The sequence below is a fragment of the Labrus mixtus genome, unplaced genomic scaffold (genome assembly GCF_963584025.1).
Source record: "Labrus mixtus unplaced genomic scaffold, fLabMix1.1 SCAFFOLD_52, whole genome shotgun sequence".
NCBI lineage: Eukaryota > Metazoa > Chordata > Actinopteri > Labriformes > Labridae > Labrus > Labrus mixtus.
The window spans coordinates 195,001-205,000 of NW_026870139.1; the positions used below are offsets into that span (position 1 = coordinate 195,001).

The window sequence follows — 10,000 nt, forward strand, 5'->3', positions numbered from 1 at the left end:
TACTTAGATGGGAGACCGCCTGGGAATACCAGGTGCTGTAAGCTTTTTCATTTTTTCGATCATATGTTTTTTTTATCATATAGAGACATATTCACATGTCCAAAAATTCAGCCAGAATCAAGGGCATGACAGCTTTAAAAGGCCCCATTCTGCACACAATAATGGCTTACGGCCATACCACCCTTAACACGCCCGATCTCGTCCGATCTCGGAAGCTAAGCAGGGTCGGGCCTGCTTAGTACTTCGATGGGAGACCTCCTGGGAATACCAGGTGCTGTAAGCTTTTTCATTTTTTTTGATCATATGTTTTTTTTTTTCATATAGAGACATATTCACATGTCCAAAAATTCAGCCAGACTCAAGGGCATGACATCTTTAAAAGGCCCCTGTCTGCACACAATAACAGCTTATGGCCATCCCACCCTGAACATGCCTGATCTCGTCCGATCTCGGAAGCTAAGCAGGGTCGGGCCTGGTTAGTAATTGGATGGGAGACTGCCTAGGAATACCAGGTGCTGTAAGCTTTTTCATATTTTTGATCATATGTTTTTTTTTTTATCATATAGAGACATATTCACATGTCCAAAAATTCAGCCAGAATCAAGGGCATGACATCTTTAAAAGGCCCCTTTCTGCACACAATAATGGCTTACGGCCATACCACCCTGATCTCGTCAGATCTCGGAAGCTAAGCAGGGTCGGGCCTGGTTAGTACTTGGATGGGAGACCGCCTGGGAATACCAGGTGCTGTAAGCTTTTTCATTTTTTTGATCATATGGTTTTTTTTTATCATATAGAGACATATTCACATGTCCAAAAATTCAGCCAGAATGAAGGGCATGACATCTTTAAAAGGCCCCTGTCTGCACACAATAATGGCTTACGGCCATACCACCCTGAACACGCCCGATCTCGTCCGATCTCGGAAGCTAAGCAGGGTAGGGCCTGGTTAGTACTTGGATGGGAGACCGCCTGGGAATACCAGGTGCTGTAAGCTTTTTCATTTTTTTTGATCATATGTTTTTTTTTTTGTCATATAGAGACATATTCACATGTCCAAAAATTAAACCAGAATCAAGGGCATGACATCTTTAAAATGCCCCTTTCTGCAAACAATGATGGCTTACGGCCATACCACCCTGAACTCGTCCGATCTCGGAAGCTAAGTAGGGTAGGGCCTGGTTAGTACTTGGATGGGAGGCCGCCTGCGAATACCAGGTGCTGTAAGCTTTTTCATTTTTTTGATCATATGTTTTTTTTTATCATATAGAGACATATTCACATGTCCAAAAAATCAGCCAGAATCAAGGGCATGACATCTTTAAAAGGCCCCTTTCTGCACGCAATAATGGCTTACGGCCATACCACCCTGATCTCATCCGATCTCGGATGCTAAGCATGGTCGGGCCTGGTTAGTACTTGGATGGGAGACCGCCTGGGAATACCAGGTGCAGTAAGCTTTTTCATTTTTTTGATCATATGTTTTTTTTTTATCATAGAGAGACATATTCACATGTCCAAAAATTCAGCCAGAATCAAGGGCATGACATCTTTAAAAGGCCCCTGTCTGCACTCAATAATGGCTTACGGCCGTACCACCCTGAACACGCCCGATCTCGTCTGATCTCGGAAGCTAAGCAGGGTCGGGCCTGGTTAGTAATTGGATGGGAGACCGCCTAGGAATACCAGGTGCTGTAAGCTTTTTCATATTTTTGATCATATGTTTTTTTTTTATCATATAGAGACATATTCACATGTCCAAAAATTCAGCCAGAATCAAGGGCATGACATCTTTAAAAGGCCCCTTTCTGCACACAATAATGGCTTACGGCCATACCACCCTGAACACGCCCGATGTCGTCAGATCTCGGAAGCTAAGCAGGGTCGGGCCTGGTTAGTACTTGGATGGGAGACTGCCTGTGGAATACCAGATGCTGTAAGCTGTTTCATTTTTTTGATCATATGTTTTTTTTTTATGATAGAGAGACATATTCACATGTCCAAAAATTCAGCCAAAATCAAGGGCATGACATCTTTAAAAGGACCCTTTCTGCACACAATAATGGCTTACGGCCATACCACCCTGAACTCGTCCGATCTCGGAAGCTAAGCAGGGTCGGGCCTGGTTAGTACTTGGATGGGAGACCACCTGGGAAAACCAGGTGCTGTAAGCTTTTTCATTTTTTTGATCATATGTTTTTTTTTATCATATAGAGACATATTCACATGTCCAAAAATTCAGCCAGAATCAAGGGCATGACATCTTTAAAAGGCCCCTTTCTGCACACAATAATGGCTTACGGCCATACAACCCTGAACACCCCTGATCTCGGAAGCTAAGCACGGTCTGGCTTGGTTAGTACTTGGATGGGAGACCGCCTGGGAATACCGGGTGCTGTAAGCTTTTTCATTTTTTTGATCATATGTTTTTTTTTATCATAGAGAGACATATTCACATGTCCAAAAATTCAGCCAGAATCAAGGGCATGACATCTTTAAAAGACACCTGTCTGCACACAATAATGGCTTACGGCCATACCACCCTGAACACGCCCGATCTCGTCTGATCTCGGAAGCTAAGCAGGGTCGGGCCTGGTTAGTACTTGGATGGGAGACCGCCTGGGAATACCAGGTGCTGTAAGCTTTTTCATTTTTTTTGATCATATGTTTTTTTTTTATCATATAGAGACATATTCACATGTCCAAAAATTCAGCCAGAATCAAGGGCATGACATGTTTAAAAGGCCCCTTTCTGCACACAATAATGGCTTACGGCCATACCACCCTGAACCCGTCCGATCTCGGAGGCTAAGCAGGGTCAGGCCTGCTTAGTACTTGGATGGGAGACCGCCTGGGAATACCAGGTGCTGTAAGCTTTTTCATTTTTTTGATCATATAGAGACATATTCACTTGTCCAAAAATTCAACCAGAATCAAGGGCATGACATCTTTAAAAGGCCCCTTTCTGCACACAATAATGGCTTACGGCCATACCACCCTGAACTCGTCAGATCTCGGAAGCTAAGCAGGGTCGGGCCTGGTTAGTACTTAGATGGGAGACCGCCTGGGAATACCAGGTGCTGTAAGCTTTTTCATTTTTTCGATCATATGTTTTTTTTATCATATAGAGACATATTCACATGTCCAAAAATTCAGCCAGAATCAAGGGCATGACAGCTTTAAAAGGCCCCATTCTGCACACAATAATGGCTTACGGCCATACCACCCTGAACTCGTCAGATCTCGGAAGCTAATCAGGGTCGGGCCTGGTTAGTACTTGGATGGGAGACCGCCTGGGAAAACCAGGTGCTGTAAGCTTTTTCATTTTTTTGATCATATGTTTTTTTTTATCATATAGAGACATATTCACATGTCCAAAAATTCAGCCAGAATCAAGGGCATGACATCTTTAAAAGGCCCCTGTCTGCAAACAATAATGGCTTACGGCCATACCACCCTGAACACGCCCGATCTCGGAAGCTAAGCAGGGTCTGGCCTGGTTAGTACTTGGATGGGAGACCGCCCGGGAATACAGGGTGCTGTAAGCTTTTTCATTTTTTTGATCATATAGAGGCATATTCACATGTCCAAAAATTCAACCAGAATCAAGGACATGACATCTTTAAAAGGCCCCTTTCTGCACACAATAATGGCTTACGGCCATACCACCCTGAACCAGTCAGATCTCGGAAGCTAAGCAGGGTCGGGCCTGGTTAGTACTTGGATGGGAGACCGCCTGGGAATATCAGGTGCTGTAAGCTTTTTCATTTTTTTGATCATATGTTTTTTTTTTATCATATAGAGACATATTCACATGTCCAAAAATTCAGCCAGAATCAAGGGCATGACATCTTTAAAAGGCCCATGTCTGCACACAATAATGGCTTACGGCCATACCACCCTGAACACGCCCGATCTCGTCCGATCTCGGAAGCTAAGCAGGGTCGGGCCTGGTTAGTACTTGGATGGGAGACCGCCTGGGAATACCAGGTGCTGTAAGCTTTTTCATTTTTTTTGATCATATGTTTTTTTTTATCATATAGAGACATATTCACATGTCCAAAAATTCAACCAGAATCAAGGGCATGACATCTTTAAAAGGCCCCTTTCTGCACACAATAATGGCTTACGGCCATACCACCCTGAATCCGTCAGATCTCGGAAGCTAAGCAGGGTCGGGCCTGGTTAGTACTTGGATGGGAGACCGCCTGGGAATATCAGGTGCTGTAAGCTTTTTCATTTTTTTGGATCATATGATTTTTTTTTATCATATAGAGACATATTCACATGTCCAAAAATTCAACCAGAATCAAGGGCATGACATCTTTAAAAGGCCCCTTTCTGCACACAATAATGGCTTACGGCCATACCACCCTGAATCCGTCAGATCTCGGAAGCTATGCAGGGTCAGGCCTCATTAGTACTTGGATGGGAGACCGCCTGTGGAATACCAAATGCTGTAAGCTGTTTCATTTTTTTGATCATATGTTTTTTTTTTTATCATATAGAGACATATTCACATGTCCAAAAATTCAGCCAGAATCAAGGGCATGACATCTTTAAAAGGCCCCTTTCTGCACACCATAATGGCTTACGGCCAAACCACCCTGAACTCGTCCGATCTTGGAAGCTAAGCAGGGTCGGGCCTGGTTAGTACTTGGATGGGAGACCGCCTGGGAATACCAGACGCTGTAAGCTTTTTTTATTTTTTTGATCATATGTTTTTTTTTTTCATAGAGAGACATATTCATATGTCCAAAAATTCAGCCAGAATCAAGGGCATGACATCTTTAAAAGGCCCCTGTCTGCAGACAATAATGGCTTATGGCCATACCACCCTGAACACGCCCGATCTCGTTCGATCTCAGAAGCTAAGCAGGTTAAGGCCTGGTTAGTACTTGGATGGGAGACCGCCTGGGAATACCAGGTGCTGTAAGCTTTTTCATTTTTTTGATCATGTTTTTTTTTATCATATAGAGACATATTCACATGTCCAAAAATTCAGCCAGAATCAAGGGCATGACATCTTTAAAAGGCCCCTGTCTGCACACAATAATGGCTTACGGCCATACCACCCTGAACACGCCTGATCTCGTTCGATCTCAGAAGCTAAGCAGGGTCGGGCCTGGTTAGTAATTGGATGGGAGACCGCCTGGGAATACCAGGTGCTGTAAGCTTTTTAATTTTTTTTGATCATATTATTTTTTTTTATCATATACAGACATATTCACATGTCCAAAAATTCAACCAGAATGAAGGGCATGACATCTTTAAAAGGCCCCTTTCTGCACACAATAATGGCTTACAGTCATACCTCCCTGAACTCGTCCGATCTCGTCCGATCTCGGAAACTAAGCAGGGTCGTGCCTGGTTAGTACTTGGATGGGAGACCGCCTGTGGAATACCAGATGCTGTAAGCTGTTTCATTTTTTTGATCATGTGTTTTTTTTTTATCATATAGAGACATATTCACATGTCCAAAAATTTAGCCAGAATCAAGGGCATGATATCTTTAAAAGGCCCCTTTCTGCACACAATAATGCCTTACGTCCATACCACCCTGAACACGCCCGATCTCAGAAGCAAAGCAGGGTCGGGCCTGGTTAATACTTGGATGGGAGACCGCCTAGGAATACCAGGTGCTGTAAGCTTTTTCATTTTTTTGATCATATGTTTTTTTTTATCATATAGAGACATATTCACATGTCCAAAAATTCAGCCAGAATCAAGGGCATGACATCTTTAAAAGGCCCCTTTCTGCACACAATAATGGCTTACGGCCATACCACCCTGAACACGCCCGATGTCGTCCGATCTCGGAAGCTAAGCAGGGTCGCGCCTGGTTAGTACTTGGATGGGAGACTGCCTGTGGAATACCAGATGCTGTAAGCTGTTTCATTTTTTTGATCATATGTTTTTTTTTTATGATAGAGAGACATATTCACATGTCCAAAAATTCAGTCAGAATCAAGGGCATGACATCTTTAAAAGGCCCCTTTCTGCACACAATAATGGCTTACAGCCATACCACCCTGAACACGCCCCTTTTGCTGTCAGAGTTTGTGTGGTGCTGAAGGAGAGCTGACGTGTCAGTACTGAGCAGGACAGCTGGACTAATTTGTTTGTTTTTTGGATGCGCTTTGGATTTATTTAAATACCTCAGATTGTGAGTGAATGTCCCCCAGCAGTCACTGACTGTTAGGGGGATCGTTTTTCTTTTCACCTTTTTTTCCTGTTTTTTTTCCACAATTTTGTGAAGAATTTTTGTTTTTTGTGAATGTTTGCTCGTATGTCGCGAGCAAACTCACACGGACGGATCACAAAGATGACAGGACCACGGACTGGAGAGATGGAAAAAGGAAAAGAGAACGGACAACAACGTGAACAAACAAACATTGCACTGAAACAAAGGAATGGATTAAACGACAACGAGAAGAACGACGGACAAAAAGGACGGATGAAAACGGCAAATGAAACAGGGAACGGAATGGATGACGGAGAGAGAGGAAGAGAGAGGAGCGGCGGGCTGATTGCTCCGCATGCAGAGAATGGGAGAGGTGGCGAGAGAGCAGAAAAAGAGGAAGCAAAAGTGTCTTTTGAGAGAAAACTAACACTAAACATTGAAATGGTGGGAGACAAAGTTCCTCTAAATCACGTCATGAGCAACATAAAAATGATCTGTGGGGGCCTGCTGGCGTGCAGAACCCTGGGACCTGAAAAACTGGAGGTGACGGTGAGCAACATTAAAGGAAAGGAAAGGCTGCTGGATGGATTTAAAATCGGAGAGACCAGAGTCGTGGCGAGAGAACTAAATAATGATGAGCTGGTGGTGTCTTTTTTAAACCTGCCAGCGTATATCACAGATGAAGAAATAGTTTGGAAGCTGACGGGATGGGGAGTGAAACCGACATCACCAATAAAACGCAGAATGTGGCCTGGAACAATGATAGCTGACGGAACGAGGTTTGTCCGGGTCAGATTTAATGACCAGGTACAGTCACTCCCTTACTCCACAAAGTTTAACACTGTGATGGGGAACGAATACTTTAGAGTAATACATGATAGACAACAAAAAGTGTGCAGGATGTGCATCCAGCCGGGACACATCCTGAGAGAGTGTCCAGAATTTATGTGCCACAACTGTGGGGTGCAGGGACACTTTGCGCGAGAGTGCAGCGCGAACAGCACAAAATGCACAAACTGTAAAAAAAGAGAAAATGAATGTGAGTGTGAGAACGGAGAGGAAAGCAAGAACGAGGTGGAGGAGGTGTACGAGGATGAAGACGAGGCGGAGGAGGTGTACGAGGAGGAGGCGGAGGAGAAGGAGGTGATTGGAGCAAGCAGGAAGGAGATCAGAGAAGACGAGAACAGTGACGGAGAAATGGAGCAGAGCGGAGAGAGCGGAGGAGAACGGGCGTCAGAGTGCGAGCTGGAGACGCCGGAGCTGGCTGGAGAGGGAGGACAGCAGAAGCAGCGAAAAACGAGCGAGAGAGGGAAAAAAGGAGACGGAAGGGACGTGGCAGAAGACCCGGGGGTAAGCATGAGCACAGAGGGGAGGGAGATGCCTGAGAGTGGTGTTGGACAGGCGGGAGGGAGAAAAATCACGCTAAATAATACGGGTAAAAGCACCAGTCCCAATGAAACGGACAGCGAAATGGATGTGAGTGAACTGGCGAGTGCGCAAAAAAGACTAAGTCTTGGACAACGAAAAAAGTTGGTGAAAAAATTGAAATGTAAGGACAAATAATGACTGACAATAACCCCTGTAAATCCGTTTTTTTTGTTTTTATTTTTATGATAATGGCCTTTAATTTATTTTCGATAAACGTGAATGGACTAAGGAACAAAGAAAAAAGACATGCGATTCTTTCCTTGCAGAATGACGTTTTGTGCCTGCAGGAGACCAGGTGGGATGATTCCCTGGTGGAAGACATAAAAAAAGACTTTGTGGGCCATATTTTCTGCTCCAATGGCACGTCGAGGGCGAGAGGAGTGGCGGTTTTAGTCAAAACGGGTCGGGTAACAGGGGTAAATTTGGTTTATGGAGACAAAGAAGGAAGAATAATAGTAATAGACTGTGTGTATGAAACGAAAAATATAAGAATCATAAATATATATGCACCGAATGGAGAAAAAGAAAGGAAAACATTCTTCATTGCAATAAGCAAATGGTGGGAAAGGAATTGTATAATAATCGGTGACTTTAATGTGGCGATGACACCCACCGATGTGTCAAAAAATAATGTGTTTAAGGGGGATGTGAGCAGGGGGACACTTAAAGATATAATGATAACGAAACAATGCATTGATATTTGGAGATTGCTACATCCATGGGAGAGGGTGTTCTCCAGGAGACAAATTGTACTGAATAGATTAAAACAATCTAGAATAGATTATGCTTTGGTGACATGCGAGGTAGTGAGGTGGATTAAAGAAGTTGAATATAAAACTAATATGTGGAGCGATCACGCTGGAATAGAAATCACGTTTAGAAAAGAAACGAATGTACGTAAAGGAGGGATATGGTGCTTTAATGCAAGCTTGCTGGATGATGGAATGTTTGTGAAAAGTATGGAAAGATTGTTGAATGATGTGGGATATGAGTGGAATGAGAGTGAAGATATGAATGTGTGGTGGGATAGTGTAAAAGTCAGAATTAAAAAAAAGTGTATCAATTATAGTAAAGAGAAAAAGTGGAGAGAAAATAGAAAGGAAGAGAATTTGAGAAAACAACTAAGTGAGGAAATAGCATCGCTTGACAGTGTAGATAATGTAGATGTCGAAAAATACATACATTTAAAAGAACAGTTGGGAGTGATTGAACTTAAAAAGAGTAGGGGTGCAGCCATTAGGAGTAAAATACAATATATGTATGAGGGGGAGAGGAGTACAGCCTTTTTTTTAGGTCTGGAAAAACAAAAACAAAAAAGAACAGAAATAAACGAATTATTAAATGAAGCAGGTAAAAGTGTGACAGATAAAAAGGGAATTTTAGAAATAGTAAAGGGCTATTATGAAAGCCTGTTTTCGAGACAGGAGTGTGATAGCGTGAGTGTGAACAGAGCTTTGGGTGCCTTAAAGAAAAAACTAAGCGAGGACGATAAAATGTGGTGTGATTGTGAGTTTACAGAGGGAGAAATCAGAAGTGCTTTAGAGGGGTTAAACAAAAACAAAAGTCCTGGGAGCGATGGCCTAACTGCGGAATTCTACCAAGCTTTCAAAGAGCAGCTGGTGCCCTTGGTGAACAAATTGAGTAAATATATGGAAAAAGTGAAACATATACCAAAAAGTTTAGGGGAAGGGGTGGTTACTATTTTTTACAAAAACAAGGGGGACAATAAAAATCTGGACAACTACAGACCAATCAGCCTACTCAACACAGACTACAAAATCATAGCGAAAACAATAGCCAATAGAATCAGGGAGGTAATAGGAACAATCATAGAACAAACACAATCATACAGTATACCAAACAGAGACATAGCAGACTCAATCATTTCAATAAAACAGACGGTCAGGGATATGGAAGGGGAGGGGGGAATATGGCTAGGGATTGATTTAAATAAAGCTTTTGACAGAGTAGATCACGGGTTCATGGGGAAGGTGTTAGAGAAGTTTGGATTCGGGGAGAGAATGAGAGAATGGATAAATATGTTGTATACAGGAGCGGAAAGCAAGATAAAATGTAACGGGGAACTAACTGATTCTTTTAAAATATCAAGGTCAGTGAGACAAGGATGTCCGATGTCAGCGCTGTTGTACAGCTTGGTAGCAGAGCCGCTGGCAGCACTGATATCGGAAGACGTAAACATAAAAGGTATAGGTAAGGAAAACGTAAAAATAATACAGTATGCAGATGACGTGAATATAATGGTAAAAGGAGAGGAGGATATAGAATTGATATTAAAACATGTACAAACTTATGAAAGAGCATCTGGGGCAAAAGTAAATGAAAATAAGTCAGAAATGATGTTACTAGGTAAGGAATCCAATCTAGTTA

At 42.8% G+C, this 10,000-nt stretch overlaps 8 non-coding genes and 17 pseudogenes across 8 annotated transcripts; all 25 read left to right on the forward strand.

Moving 5' to 3' along the window:
• LOC132963002 (5S ribosomal RNA) overlaps window positions 1-44 on the forward strand; it is a 109-nt pseudogene extending 65 nt beyond the window's left edge.
• A 120-nt stretch (window positions 45-164) lies between these two features.
• On the forward strand, window positions 165-283 carry LOC132963586 (5S ribosomal RNA). Its single transcript, XR_009668913.1, has one exon. It is a non-coding gene; the product is annotated as a 5S ribosomal RNA (ribosomal RNA).
• A 122-nt stretch (window positions 284-405) lies between these two features.
• LOC132962780 (5S ribosomal RNA) lies at window positions 406-524 on the forward strand. Its single transcript, XR_009668675.1, has one exon. It is a non-coding gene; the product is annotated as a 5S ribosomal RNA (ribosomal RNA).
• A 123-nt stretch (window positions 525-647) lies between these two features.
• On the forward strand, window positions 648-756 carry LOC132963011 (5S ribosomal RNA; annotated as a pseudogene).
• Window positions 757-878: 122 nt separating this feature from the next.
• LOC132963039 (5S ribosomal RNA) lies at window positions 879-997 on the forward strand. The gene has a single exon (XR_009668709.1). It is a non-coding gene; the product is annotated as a 5S ribosomal RNA (ribosomal RNA).
• Window positions 998-1,121: 124 nt separating this feature from the next.
• On the forward strand, window positions 1,122-1,230 carry LOC132963081 (5S ribosomal RNA; annotated as a pseudogene).
• Window positions 1,231-1,351: 121 nt separating this feature from the next.
• On the forward strand, window positions 1,352-1,460 carry LOC132963202 (5S ribosomal RNA; annotated as a pseudogene).
• A 122-nt stretch (window positions 1,461-1,582) lies between these two features.
• Window positions 1,583-1,701, forward strand: LOC132963830 (5S ribosomal RNA). Its single transcript, XR_009669143.1, has one exon. It is a non-coding gene; the product is annotated as a 5S ribosomal RNA (ribosomal RNA).
• Window positions 1,702-1,823: 122 nt separating this feature from the next.
• Window positions 1,824-1,943, forward strand: LOC132962897 (5S ribosomal RNA; annotated as a pseudogene).
• A 122-nt stretch (window positions 1,944-2,065) lies between these two features.
• LOC132962876 (5S ribosomal RNA) lies at window positions 2,066-2,174 on the forward strand (annotated as a pseudogene).
• A 121-nt stretch (window positions 2,175-2,295) lies between these two features.
• LOC132963105 (5S ribosomal RNA) lies at window positions 2,296-2,404 on the forward strand (annotated as a pseudogene).
• Window positions 2,405-2,525: 121 nt separating this feature from the next.
• On the forward strand, window positions 2,526-2,644 carry LOC132963774 (5S ribosomal RNA). The gene has a single exon (XR_009669089.1). It is a non-coding gene; the product is annotated as a 5S ribosomal RNA (ribosomal RNA).
• Window positions 2,645-2,767: 123 nt separating this feature from the next.
• Window positions 2,768-2,876, forward strand: LOC132963223 (5S ribosomal RNA; annotated as a pseudogene).
• Window positions 2,877-2,980: 104 nt separating this feature from the next.
• LOC132963003 (5S ribosomal RNA) lies at window positions 2,981-3,089 on the forward strand (annotated as a pseudogene).
• Window positions 3,090-3,209: 120 nt separating this feature from the next.
• On the forward strand, window positions 3,210-3,318 carry LOC132963108 (5S ribosomal RNA; annotated as a pseudogene).
• Window positions 3,319-3,439: 121 nt separating this feature from the next.
• Window positions 3,440-3,548, forward strand: LOC132963110 (5S ribosomal RNA; annotated as a pseudogene).
• Window positions 3,549-3,652: 104 nt separating this feature from the next.
• Window positions 3,653-3,761, forward strand: LOC132963165 (5S ribosomal RNA; annotated as a pseudogene).
• Window positions 3,762-3,883: 122 nt separating this feature from the next.
• Window positions 3,884-4,002, forward strand: LOC132963502 (5S ribosomal RNA). The gene has a single exon (XR_009668833.1). It is a non-coding gene; the product is annotated as a 5S ribosomal RNA (ribosomal RNA).
• A 122-nt stretch (window positions 4,003-4,124) lies between these two features.
• Window positions 4,125-4,233, forward strand: LOC132963018 (5S ribosomal RNA; annotated as a pseudogene).
• Window positions 4,234-4,589: 356 nt separating this feature from the next.
• Window positions 4,590-4,698, forward strand: LOC132963260 (5S ribosomal RNA; annotated as a pseudogene).
• A 122-nt stretch (window positions 4,699-4,820) lies between these two features.
• Window positions 4,821-4,939, forward strand: LOC132962639 (5S ribosomal RNA). The gene has a single exon (XR_009668579.1). It is a non-coding gene; the product is annotated as a 5S ribosomal RNA (ribosomal RNA).
• Window positions 4,940-5,058: 119 nt separating this feature from the next.
• LOC132963598 (5S ribosomal RNA) lies at window positions 5,059-5,177 on the forward strand. Its single transcript, XR_009668925.1, has one exon. It is a non-coding gene; the product is annotated as a 5S ribosomal RNA (ribosomal RNA).
• Window positions 5,178-5,300: 123 nt separating this feature from the next.
• Window positions 5,301-5,420, forward strand: LOC132963107 (5S ribosomal RNA; annotated as a pseudogene).
• Window positions 5,421-5,542: 122 nt separating this feature from the next.
• LOC132963337 (5S ribosomal RNA) lies at window positions 5,543-5,651 on the forward strand (annotated as a pseudogene).
• A 121-nt stretch (window positions 5,652-5,772) lies between these two features.
• LOC132963075 (5S ribosomal RNA) lies at window positions 5,773-5,892 on the forward strand (annotated as a pseudogene).
• Window positions 5,893-10,000: the final 4,108 nt, after the last annotated feature.